Consider the following 11,587-nt stretch of genomic DNA (forward strand, 5'->3'; position numbering starts at 1 on the left):
TGGCCGCCAGTCCCAGCTGGAGGTCTGCTTAAGCGCTTGGGGGACGTTAGGGGGGGGGGGTTAGGCCTCGCCTGCAGGATTCTACTCCTCGGCCGTGGTTCCTTCTCTGGTGGACGTGCTTGTGAGATAGTAGAGGCCTCCTTTCGTTGACTCGCACCAGGTGGAGTTGGTGGTGACTTTCCGGTGGGTGGGTGCGCAGTTTCACTGCCACCTAATCGATGCGGGGGAGACTCGGAGAATTGCTTTTCGGCCTTTTCCGGGCCAGTTAGGCCTGAGGCGGCGTCGTCGCCCGCGCGGAGGGATCTGCGCAGCTGCCGAGCACGGGGGGCCTGCTCATACTCGCGGTGCTCGCCTGCCCAGTGGGTTTTCATAGCTTTTACAGCAGAGCAGTTCTGGCTGTGTGGGTAAGTAAACCCACATACCGAGTAGAGGAAATTTTTCGCAGTTCCTGAGTGATTGAGCTTAAGATGTTTAGTAAGCCTCCCGAGGTCGGCATACACCCACGTCCCTCTCCTGCCCGCCTGCGGAGCCGTGGCATAGCAAAATGGGAATTCAAATTGCGCGGGAAGGGGGAACAAGATGTCAACTTCCTCGAAGCCGCTGCAGGAAACCCCAGAACTGGCTACAGGATTCATAATTCAATAGGAGAGGAGGTAACATGGTTGGTTTTGAATAGTTTTAACGGGACGTGCGGGTATTCAATAAGAGACACGGGAAGCAAATTTATACAAAAGAAAGGAAGATTTATACAACGGCGGAGTCGGTGCGCGAGCCGTTAACCGTTTCTCGAACGATCTAGAATAGAGAAAAAAGGGGCAACAACAAGGCCTAGGTCTACCCGCGTGTTTACGCGGGAGCATCGACACTAGGGCGGCGGGCGCGGAGAAGCAGATGCCCTCTGGCAACACGGCAGCGTACCCGGGACACGGGGGGGCCTGAGTGCCACTGTTACCTCGCGGTGTGACGCCCGACACGAGGGGGACCGCGCGTCGCTGCACTGCACTCGCGCACCGCACTGCACCATTCGCGGACACTCACTACCAGGAACACAACGCGCACACTTTAGGGAGTACCAACCATTGTTACTGGGAGAGGAGAGAGAGCCAGAGTATAGAGTGATTTTCAGGGAACTTATGGGGCTGGGCCCGACGGCACTGCAATGCCGGGCCAACCCGCGGAAGGATAAGAGCGAGCTCTTGTTTACCGCCGGTTCCCTAAATCAGACTAGTATTCTAACTCTCGGTGGGGAGTGTACCAGATATTAAGCTGATAAGAACAGATTAAGCTTCCTCATTTTCAAAGAATGGTCCCCCGGTGGTTAACCGGGGGCCGAACACCTCATACGACACAACTGCCTAATTCTTTATATACAGGTAACAGATAATAGAAAAACTGCGATGACCAGTGCCCCCGCAGTTCACGCAGTAAACGCGTAAGCCGGGACATTGCCGCCGGGCGGGTTTAGTTTCAAATAATAAAAACTAGGGAGCGGGTTTTTGCCCCCTGGACGATGCGCAGTAATTAAACAAAAGAAAATAAGAAAATAAGGGAATAAGGGAATAATACAAAATTAATAAATCAATAAATCAATACATCCTGAGCATCCTCTGCGAGTTGGGGGTTTTCAACACGCCCCTGCACGTGGGACAGCAGAGGACACTCTGGGAGGGGACAAGGGCAGGGACGTAGAGCCCGTATGTTCGCATGAACGGGCTCTCGTACCCAGATAGATAGATAGGTGGAGTGGATGGTGCTAGGGGGAGCGGCTGATGTGTGGGAGTCGATGGCTTGGACGTAGAGGATGCAGGCTGTCGCTTGTCCCCCGGCGACGAAGTCGGCGGGGTCCATGGTGGTGCTGTTCTGCCTGCTGTTCTGCCTGCGGTTCTCTTTCCGTCTGTCGCAGTCCGCGGCATAGGCATCATGGACCGGAAGCGTATCGGGCTGCCAACGGATTCTTCCTCCGCATTCTTCGCCGAGCACCGGGACGACGTCGTGTTCCTCTGAGTGGGGCTTCTCAACGATGGCTTCAACGGTGACACCGCTATCTTGTTGCCAGCAGGGGATACTCCTCAGGCTGAGCATTCTGGTCCGACCCTTGGGATGGACGGAGGGCTGGGGATCTTCACGGGCGGCGGCAGTGGTGGAGGCCTTACCACCGCGGCCCTGGATTCCTTGGCTGGACCGGAGATCGTACCCGCGATCAAAGGTGGTTGAGCTGGGTCGGCTGCGGCAACGGAACGTGCACCTTTTCGCCGCCTGCGTCTTTTCCTCTTTTGGCCTGTAGTCTTCGGCGTGCTTACCCCTAATAACGCCGTAATTGCTGGAAGAGTCCTTCAACGGTGGTACGTAGGGGGATAGCGTCAGAGCTCGCAGGAGGAGCTCCGAACTTTTCACAGGAGTCAAGGACGTCGACATCACCGGCCGGCCACAGATGGAGGTGACGGACGTCACCGTGGTTAAAGTGGCCGCGCCGCTGCACACTGGAGCAGTGGCGGTGAGTGGAGACCTGGCATCCGACAACAGGCGTGTGCCCACCATGGCTGTGGCAGCGGTCGTGGTCGAGGGAGGTATCGTCCCACGCGCAACCGCGGCAAAGGTGCTAGTGGCGGTCACGCACTTCCGGGATGTTCTTTTGGATGATATCGTAACGGGCTCGGTGGAAGGAGCAGCAACACACGAGTAATGGGTGGCGATTGAACCTCTCGCATCTGTTGGAGGCTTGGGCTGCCGTGGTCTGCTGTCCCTGGGTGACGCTTGCCTCGCCGGAAGGACGCTCGATTTGTTCCTTTTCTTTCTCGGTTGCGACTCCGCCGCCGGATGAGGAGCAGGCGAGATGCTTTGGCGCGCAGAGGAAGAACGAGGCTCGGGTGTTATCGGGGGTGGAGTCGCTCGGATGGAGATTGACTCCTCGCTGGTCCATCCTGGCGCTCTGCATAATACCTTGCAATCCAAGCCGCACGTTTGCCGCTTCGGGCTGTCCGCTCTTCCGACCTGACGCTGGACGCGTCCGACCAGTTGCCCCCGCAGGGCCGACCCAACGGTGGATCTGAAGGGCTATGGAGGGATCCGGCTTTGGTGGAGCCGGGCAGTGGATTGGGGCTCGGGAAAAGGTGTGTACGACACGGATCGTTATGTACACACGGGATGGTTTGAAGGGGAGGGGAGCATCGCTCCTGGGCCACGGACGAGCGAGCGGGGGACAACCAAGCTTCTTCTTCTTCTTTGTAGTGGACTCACTGATGTACGAAGAGGAGCGCGACGTCCAGTGGCATGAGGGTGGCCACTGTACAGGTAGAAGTACGGTTCCATCTCAACCTCCCACAGATGGTCATTCCTGTGTTCTGTCACGAAGTGGTATTCTATTTCCTCGGACCCGATGGTATACTACCCGATATACTCGCACTTCGAACAATAATAGTCTATGACCATATGCTGATATGCTTCGATCATGTGGTTCGTGAACTTCTTGATGGTATCGAACCACGGCTCTTCATCAGGCGCGAACCTCTGACACACGCAACAGTCGAACCCGTCGGTGGATGGATATTAAGCTTCACAGACATTCACGTAGCACCTGAGAACGGTGAACCCGCAGGTGACACGGATTGATGATGGATAGTGCTTTTCATGCCAGTCCTCGATATTGCAGCGGTAGGTCGGCGAGAGCACGGCACCGTTCATGTTATTGCAAGTTAATGGCGCGACAAAACGAAACGAAAAAGAAAAGTAAAATAGGAATGAAAATGACGAAAAAGAAAAATGCGTGTGTAGAACCGGTTACGTACAACTACGTAAGAAGCGGTCGCGAATGCGAATCGGGGCGAAGGAAGATAACAGAGTTCGTTTTTGCTAGTTTTAACGGGGTGCGCGAAAGCTTAATAGAAATCGAGGAAGAAATTATATGAGAGAAAGGAAAATATATATACAAGAGAGAAAGAATAGGAAAGAAACGAATGACGGATCCGCGAACAGCGAAGTCGGTGCGCGAGCCGTTAAACTGACTAGCAGCGAGCGCGTACTCCCCGGTTTCTCGAACGTTCTAGAATGTAAGCAAGAAAAAAGAACAAGGCCTAAGCTACACGTGTATTTACACGGGAGCATCAACACTAGAAGCGATGGACGCCGAGAAAACGCCCTGCGGTGCGGTAACGCGGGAGCGTACCCGAAACACGGTAGGGGCCTTTGTGTCTCCATCACCACGTGGAGTGACACCCAACACTACGGGAACCAGCCAGCGAACTTCAATCACCACATCCCACACGCGCACTCGGGGCACTGGCGACCCGGACTCGACGCGACCGTTAAAACCACTAACATTGCCGCTGTTACAGGGAGGGGAGAGTCAGAAGATCTTTAGGGGAACCAATAAGACAGAGCCAGACGGCCTTGCAATGCCGAGCCAACCCCCGGCGGGATAAGAACGAGCTCTTGATTACCGCCGGTGAGACACCGGGATCCGAGCTCCTTACAACTTCCTCACTTCCAAGTAAACTTGTACACAAGTTAATACAAATACAAATATCTGCGATGGTTCTTGCCACCGCACATCACGCAGTTCTCGCGCTACCCGACACTTCAGACCAGCGAGTGGGGTAACCATGCAATATCGCTAAGCAGCCCGCAGGGCCCGAATGACCCCGTAGGTACTGCAGAAAAAAAAAAAAAAAAAGAATATGGGAAAAAAACAGAAAAGGAACTCATGAAAATGGAAATATAAAAATAACAGCTATTTTCATATGCAATAAAGGGTGATTAACGAGCACGGAGCAACCTCTGCGTACTGGGTAGTCTCAATCTGCCCCAACAGGTGGGGCAGGAGAGGAAGCTCCGAGTGTGCACGAGGGAGGGTACGTAGGGCTCGTACATGTTCGTCGGTGAGCCCACGTACCTAGGTAGGGACGGAGGCGAGAGGGGTAGCATGATGGGTGGCTGGGGAAAAGGGGACGACGCGGGCGCAGGTCTCTGCTTGTCCTCCGGCGACGGGGACGGCGGGGTCCATAGTGGCGTTGGACAACTCGGTGGCCTCCTGCCGTCCTCGATGGTCCTTGCAGCCGCGACCGGAAGATCTGGGTCATCGTCGCGTACGTCCGCCGTTGCTGTTGGTCCCCCGGCTTGTTCCGACGCATCCGACCCGGCTGGCGCCGTGGATGAGGTGGGAGTCTCCCTCGGCCTGGTTGCAGCGTCGTTGGGAGAGCCCTTCGTAGGCGCGCAGCAGGGCAATGGCGTCAGTGCCCGCAGGAGGAGATCCGCTTTGGCGGTCGTAGCGGAGGCCGGAGACATCACCGGCCGGCCGCAGGTGGAGGTGACGAGCGTCGTCGTGCTCAGGGTGGCCGCGCCGCTGCACATTGGAGCGGTGACGGTGGGTGGATGCCCGGCATCTGGCAACGGGTGTGTGCCCACCGAGGCTGTGGCAGCGGTCGCGGTCGGAGTGGATGTCACCCCGCGCGTGACCTTGGTAGAGGTGGTGGTGGCGGTCACGGGCCCGGTCGAGGAAACGGCAGCGCATCCGTCATCGGGTGGAGGCTTGGACTTCTTCTTTTTCTTCCTCGACGACGACCCCATCGCCGGGGAAAGAGCAGGCAGGCTGGAGTTGCCCGTACTGGAGGCGCCTGCAACAACACGCGTCACGGGTTCGCCGTTTCGGGAAGCGGACGGGTCATGTATGGGATCGAGTGGAGGATGCGCCGCCCCTTACGGGGAAAGAGCAGGCAGGATGGAGTTGCCCGTACTGGAGGCGCCTGCAACAACACGCGTCACAGGTTCGCCGTTTCGGGAAGCGGACGGGTCATGTATGGGATCGAGTGGAGGATGCGCCGCCCCTTTGCGGAGCGGCGGGCAGGAGAGGTTGGTGGAGAGGTCTCGACCCGCGTCGGATCGTCGCGGAGCGCGTCGCGCCGCGGGGAGGCTTCGGGAGTAATGGGTCAGCCTCGCTGACCCAACGGAGCCCACGGAGCCGTCGCAAGAACCGACGTCTCACGGACGTATGCGGGCTAGGGGAAGCGGAGGAAAGTGATGGCGAAGGTAGGTGAATCCGGCTTTGGAAGAGCCAGGCTGGGAATCGGGGATCGGGGAGGGGTGTGTACGACAACAAGGAACGTCGTCGGGACACGGGAAGGATGAGCGGGGTGGGGAGCATCGCTCCTCGGCCAGGGGCAGCCGGGCGTGGGACAGCGAAGACTGGCTCTTCTTTTTCTTCTTTTTCCTCTTCTTCTTCCGCTTTTTCTTCCTCGACGTGGGATCGCTGATGTTCGACACAGTGCCCGAGAGGCAGACGGGAGAAGGGAGCTCGCCTTCCAGCTCGAAATACACCTCCGCCTCCTCCGACCAAAGATGGTCGTCCCGGTGCTTCCGGACGAAATGTATCTCGATCTCGTGGGGCCAGATGGTGTGATGCCCGACGTAGTCGCATCTCGAGCAATTGTATTGGATCTCCACGTCTGGATGATCTCCGAGGATGTGGTTCCTGAACTCGTCGAGGCACTCGAACCAGGGCTCCTCGTAGTCGGGGTAGGCCCACCAACAGACTCCGCAAAAGTAGCCTTCGGTTGACGGGTAGAAGGCCTCGCACCGCTCGACGAAGGGCCTGGAGCCAGCGAACCCGACGAGGACTCGGCAGGTGGATGCGCGGTCGACTTCGTACCAGTCCTCGGTGTCGCGACGACCGGCCGCCCATAGCTCGGTTTCCATGCTATTGCAACTAACGGTAGAACGGGGGAGGCGCGTGAGAGAACCGAAAATAATAAAATACGCGTGAGCAACCGGTTGCGGAGGTAACTATCGTGGGAATATTCGCGGACTGGGATCGGGGCAGAGAGAGGGATTGGTAGTGGGTTTTCCCTATACCGCGCGCCGCCTCGCTGCTCTCAGGCACACTCGCGACCCGGACTCGACGCGCACACCGGAGGGAACACCGCACTTGACTGCACTCGGAGAGGAGTGGAGAGCCACAGTATAGAGTATGATTTTTCAGGGAACTCGTGGGGCTGAGCCCGACGGCACTGCAATGCCGAGCCAACCCGCGGCGGGATAAGAGCGAGCTCTTGATTACCGCCGGTTCCCAAAAATCAGACTAATATTCTGACTCCCGGTTGGGGAGTGTACCAGATATTAAGCTGATAAGAACAGATACTACACTTTGATCTTAGCCATAGGCCGAGAAGCGATAACTTTTCGACGTAGAAATCGTCTAGAAATAACACAGAACGCACGTTTTCACTTGCGAGAAAAAGTAGTTACGCTATTTGCCGGTAGACGTCTCCAGTAATCAAATACAATACATACGTAAAACAGGCTGTGTGTGGCACTCATATAATATGTTAACGTTAGAATTATTACAAACAATGAATGTAGTATCAATTAATTTAGAAAAACAGTTATTTGGAAAGAAAAATGTTAACAACTGCATTGTGATGTCAATTAAATATGTTAAAAATGATAATAGGAATATACGAAGAACAAAAAAAAACTAGCCTATGGATTCAGTAGGTGTAGTTCCTCCTTTGCTTATGTGTTGTCACTCTGCGAACGTTAACCGGGATTTGTATTGACAGTTGTCGTTATTCCTTTGTTTACAATGTGATGATGATGTGTAAAAATTCGATTAAGTACATGTATTTTATTTCTTATACTCTGACTTATTAAGTCAGAATAGTGCAACTCAAAAGTCAGTTTTATCATCTGAAAATGAAAGGTAATGACAAGGTGCGAATCTATTTAACAAGAACACAAGTTGCTGGGATTAATTATTAAGATCGTGCTTATACTTTATTATCAGATCTTCCAGATAGTTGCGTAAACCTCAATATGGCATTAGCAGACCTACGAGACAATGAACAAGTTCGCTTCAAAAAAGATAGAAGAGATTCTTTTATTCAAATATAACGGGCCAGTATCAAGAGAAGAACACTGCTGGAAACACAAACCAACGGAGCTGTGCCATAATAAAAACAAAAGGAATAGATAGCATAACCATAATAATCACAGTCAAAAGTTAAGAAAATGGAATAATACTGAATAATTTGTATTACGTTCCAGATATTCGGAAAATATAATCTAGATATTCCAGACACTATGCAAGAAATTCAAGGGAAGACAGATCAGCCAGGTATGCAAATTAATACATTGTGGTATATGCGGATCCATGCCAATACAGTCTATCGGAAGAAGTAAATAGTTTATAACATTTGCCCATGATTTCTCCACAGAATGCATCATGATCAGTTACAAGAAATGCGCAAAAGGCTACAGATTATGGTGTCCCGAGATGTAATAATGACCAAACATGTGAGGTGCAATGAAATTAAGATTGTTTCTGAATTATTTACAATGTCGTCATTTTATATTTGTAGGAAATACCTTTTTATGGTTTCGAGTATTGCCAGTCACCAGAATCAATTCGACACCTAATTTTAACACGATTAGGCAACGCATTTGGGATTTGACCCAGGGAGGGGCCTTTGTAAGGCATTTTGCACTTCGATGACACCTCAATCCGCATCTAAAACAACAAGTCCTCCCAGTGTCCCTGTGTTGTGTTCCAGCGTCCCAGTTGTTTCATTTTCCTCTTAATTGTACGTTTGTATTTCCTTTTTCCCATCTGTTTATATTTTTGTTCCCATTACCTTTTATTCCTTCGTACAGCATAAATGTTGTTTTCAATTCTCATATTCGCCACACCATATAATATGGTCTTATTTATCTCATCGTCTTTAATATCGCCAATGATGTACTTAATCGTTGCAGAAACTTCAACATCCATTTGTTTCGCAATTTCAAGCATTTGATAAATGTATTTGATGTAGCATTCATCGGGTCTTCTAATCCTTGTGAATAATTGTGTATGTACCTTATGTGATTATGCAAATCCACAACTGGAAAGAATTCGAATTTGAATGCCTTCATAATTTCGACCGACTTTTATGTTTCTCACTTTCCACAAATAATTTTACCAATTCTCTCAACAGCCTCTTTACGTATACTATCTACTCAACGTTATCCCACTTACACATTGTGAACATTTTCTCAAACTTCTGCAACCGATAACTTACGTATCGACTGTATCGTCACTACAAAATATGCTTACTGACTCTTCAACATCTCGAAATGAACCCGACGACGAAAATCTTCAGTAGTAGTATCCGAATCAGCATCCAGCACGTCAAATTCATCCAAGTCCTGACCACGTTCGATCTCAAACCTGATCGCTGCCTTTAATCGTGGTCGCAATTCGCGTCAAGTAGTCCATTCGCGTTAATAACAGTTTTGACACCGCACTTAGACATCTTGGGTAGCTTCTATTGTCACTGTAACTCACAATCACGTTGCATCCTCATTCCGAACGAACCAGAGGGGTTATGAACTGCACTCCCTCAATTGTGTGTGGTAACGTCTATTTTTTGACGCGAAGATCCGCGGTACAATAATCGTCGAGGGAAATAGAAGGTATGCAGTGGCAGAAGCTCGACAAAGTCCAATGCCCAGGCCGCTGGTTCTTACTGATCGACTGTTGTCAGACCAGCAATTACAGCTTGAAAGATCGAAGTCATACTGACTGATCCTTCAGTCTTTAGAGCTTTGTAACTCGCAGATTTCATCTCTCGTATGCCTGCTCTGACTGCCTGTAACTGACTATCCGTTTTCAACCTTCAGTATTCTCCTTCCTCACATATACTACACATTCATACTGTGCGTCACCAACCAACATCTGAAAACTCCGCGTGGATTCTAGGAACTCATTCGTCCTTTTCGCGCCAACGATAATCTATAATAAACATCCGCTCCCCTGCTATACCGATTCGAAGATTCGTCAATCGCGCCGACAATCGCTCCATCACTCGCACAAAATATTTTCGATACTACAAAATTGTAAAAATAACTGGTCATTTTCATAACATTATTTTGATAACATAAAATTAATGGTTAAAACAATATATTACTTTTTAAATTGCAATTTGATGTGTAGGATTGGAATGAGTAGGGCCTTGAAAGAGAAGTGTTTGAACATAGAACAAAGGTAACCGCGCGCAAGGAGATCAAATGGATGTGTATGACAGAGCCGAGTGTGATAGACGAATAGAAGTTAGTTTATGAGTGCGGTGCGTGTTTAAAGTAGCTGGTCCATCGAGTTTGCGGGGAAAGAGGCATGATTGGGAAAAAAGCCTGAGTGTGAAAAGAGGACAGAATGAACGGTTTAAACGAGGCTGCCAGTCAGAGTGTACAAGTCAGTCAGTATGTAGAAGTCCATCAGTTAGTTGAATAAGGACTTTTACTAAGGAAGCATCCCGCTATCTTTTTATCCTCCACCTTCTGTCTCCTACAGATTAAGAAAATATATTCTTTTAAACATCAAGGATACATAAACCGACAATGAAGATTGACATCTCATTAGTAGACTGTGAATATTTATGCAATTTACGTATACAAAAAAAAAAATACCTAAAGAATATATTAATACAAAAATAAATTAAACGTTAACAATATTTTTTGTAATTATTGTGATATATTGTAATGTATTGTAATTCAAAATACAATAAAGCACAAGCATTATTTATTTCCATATGGGATGGTGTTATTTGACAATTTTCATCTATAAAAATTACTTTACATGAAAAAATTTATCTATATATCCTACCTCTATGGATTTGCGGCATTATTGAAAAACACTTAAATAAACACTGCTTTCTTCGTACGATCTATGGCCTCTGTGTTTCTTGAAGTTGTTCCAGTGGGTAAATTTAACGAATGCATGCCGATAAAGCAGAGTCCGTACTTATCTTAACGTGTGCGATGTTAATACAAATATACTTATTTTACGTTATTTAGCATCTTTTATTAAAACCTGAACACATGGCCATATAATTCGACGGAAGTAACCAATACCGAGTTATGTATTTTATTTTGAAATACAAACTATCACGTCTAATAAATAGATGAGATACACAATTTTAAATGTGTATAATTACCACAAATTTCATACTTATGATTCGTTGCTATACAGTTACGATACAATAGTTACTTAACGAAATATACATCTTATGTATTTCATATGTTTTTTTTTAACTTAAACCATAGAAATATATGCATTACGTAAAAGAAACAGACTAAAAACATATTTTTAGAATTCCCAAATCGTAGAACACATTTCTGTCCAGGTCCCGTTGCTTTATCTAAATATTTTCTATTAATATATACATTTCTATAAACATTCTGGGTCTACTCGTATTCGGAGTCCATTGTGACAATCATTGTAGTAATAGTGACCCAAAATTAAAATATCATCGTAACTGGAGACCGCACCGTAATGTAAAGTGTCATCGTGTATTGTCTTGTTTATCAAGTGCATACAAATGAATTGCTAGAGTAGGAAAAAGTAGGGTGTGAAAAAAGTAAAGAGACACTATAAAATTTTCGCTTTAAGCAATATTCTATTCTGTTTTTCTTTCTTTTTTCTTGTTTTAGGTTATGTAAGACATGTAATACATAGTACATCTGAATATATTGGAATGGTATAGTTTTCAGATTTGCTGCTAGGCGGCATATCCCTCAAAAAACTTTCTCGCTGGTGAAAGTTCCTTACGAAAGCATAAGT

General features: G+C 48.8%; 1 long non-coding RNA gene across 3 annotated transcripts; it reads left to right on the forward strand.

Annotated features, from left to right (window-relative positions):
- Positions 1-7,570: 7,570 nt before the first annotated feature.
- On the forward strand, positions 7,571-9,983 carry LOC108551611 (uncharacterized). Of its 3 annotated transcripts, none has more exons than XR_001890492.1 (4): positions 7,571-7,701; positions 7,775-8,104; positions 8,205-8,283; positions 8,349-9,983. It is a non-coding gene; the product is annotated as an uncharacterized LOC108551611 (long non-coding RNA). The 3 variants fall into 3 exon arrangements; XR_001890493.1 differs by having other exon boundaries at positions 7,571-7,690; XR_001890494.1 differs by having other exon boundaries at positions 7,571-7,690; positions 7,784-8,104.
- Positions 9,984-11,587: the final 1,604 nt, after the last annotated feature.

Source organism: Eufriesea mexicana, unplaced genomic scaffold (assembly GCF_001483705.2).
Source record: "Eufriesea mexicana isolate 0111107269 unplaced genomic scaffold, ASM148370v2 scaffold4794, whole genome shotgun sequence".
Taxonomy (NCBI): Eukaryota; Metazoa; Arthropoda; class Insecta; order Hymenoptera; family Apidae; genus Eufriesea; species Eufriesea mexicana.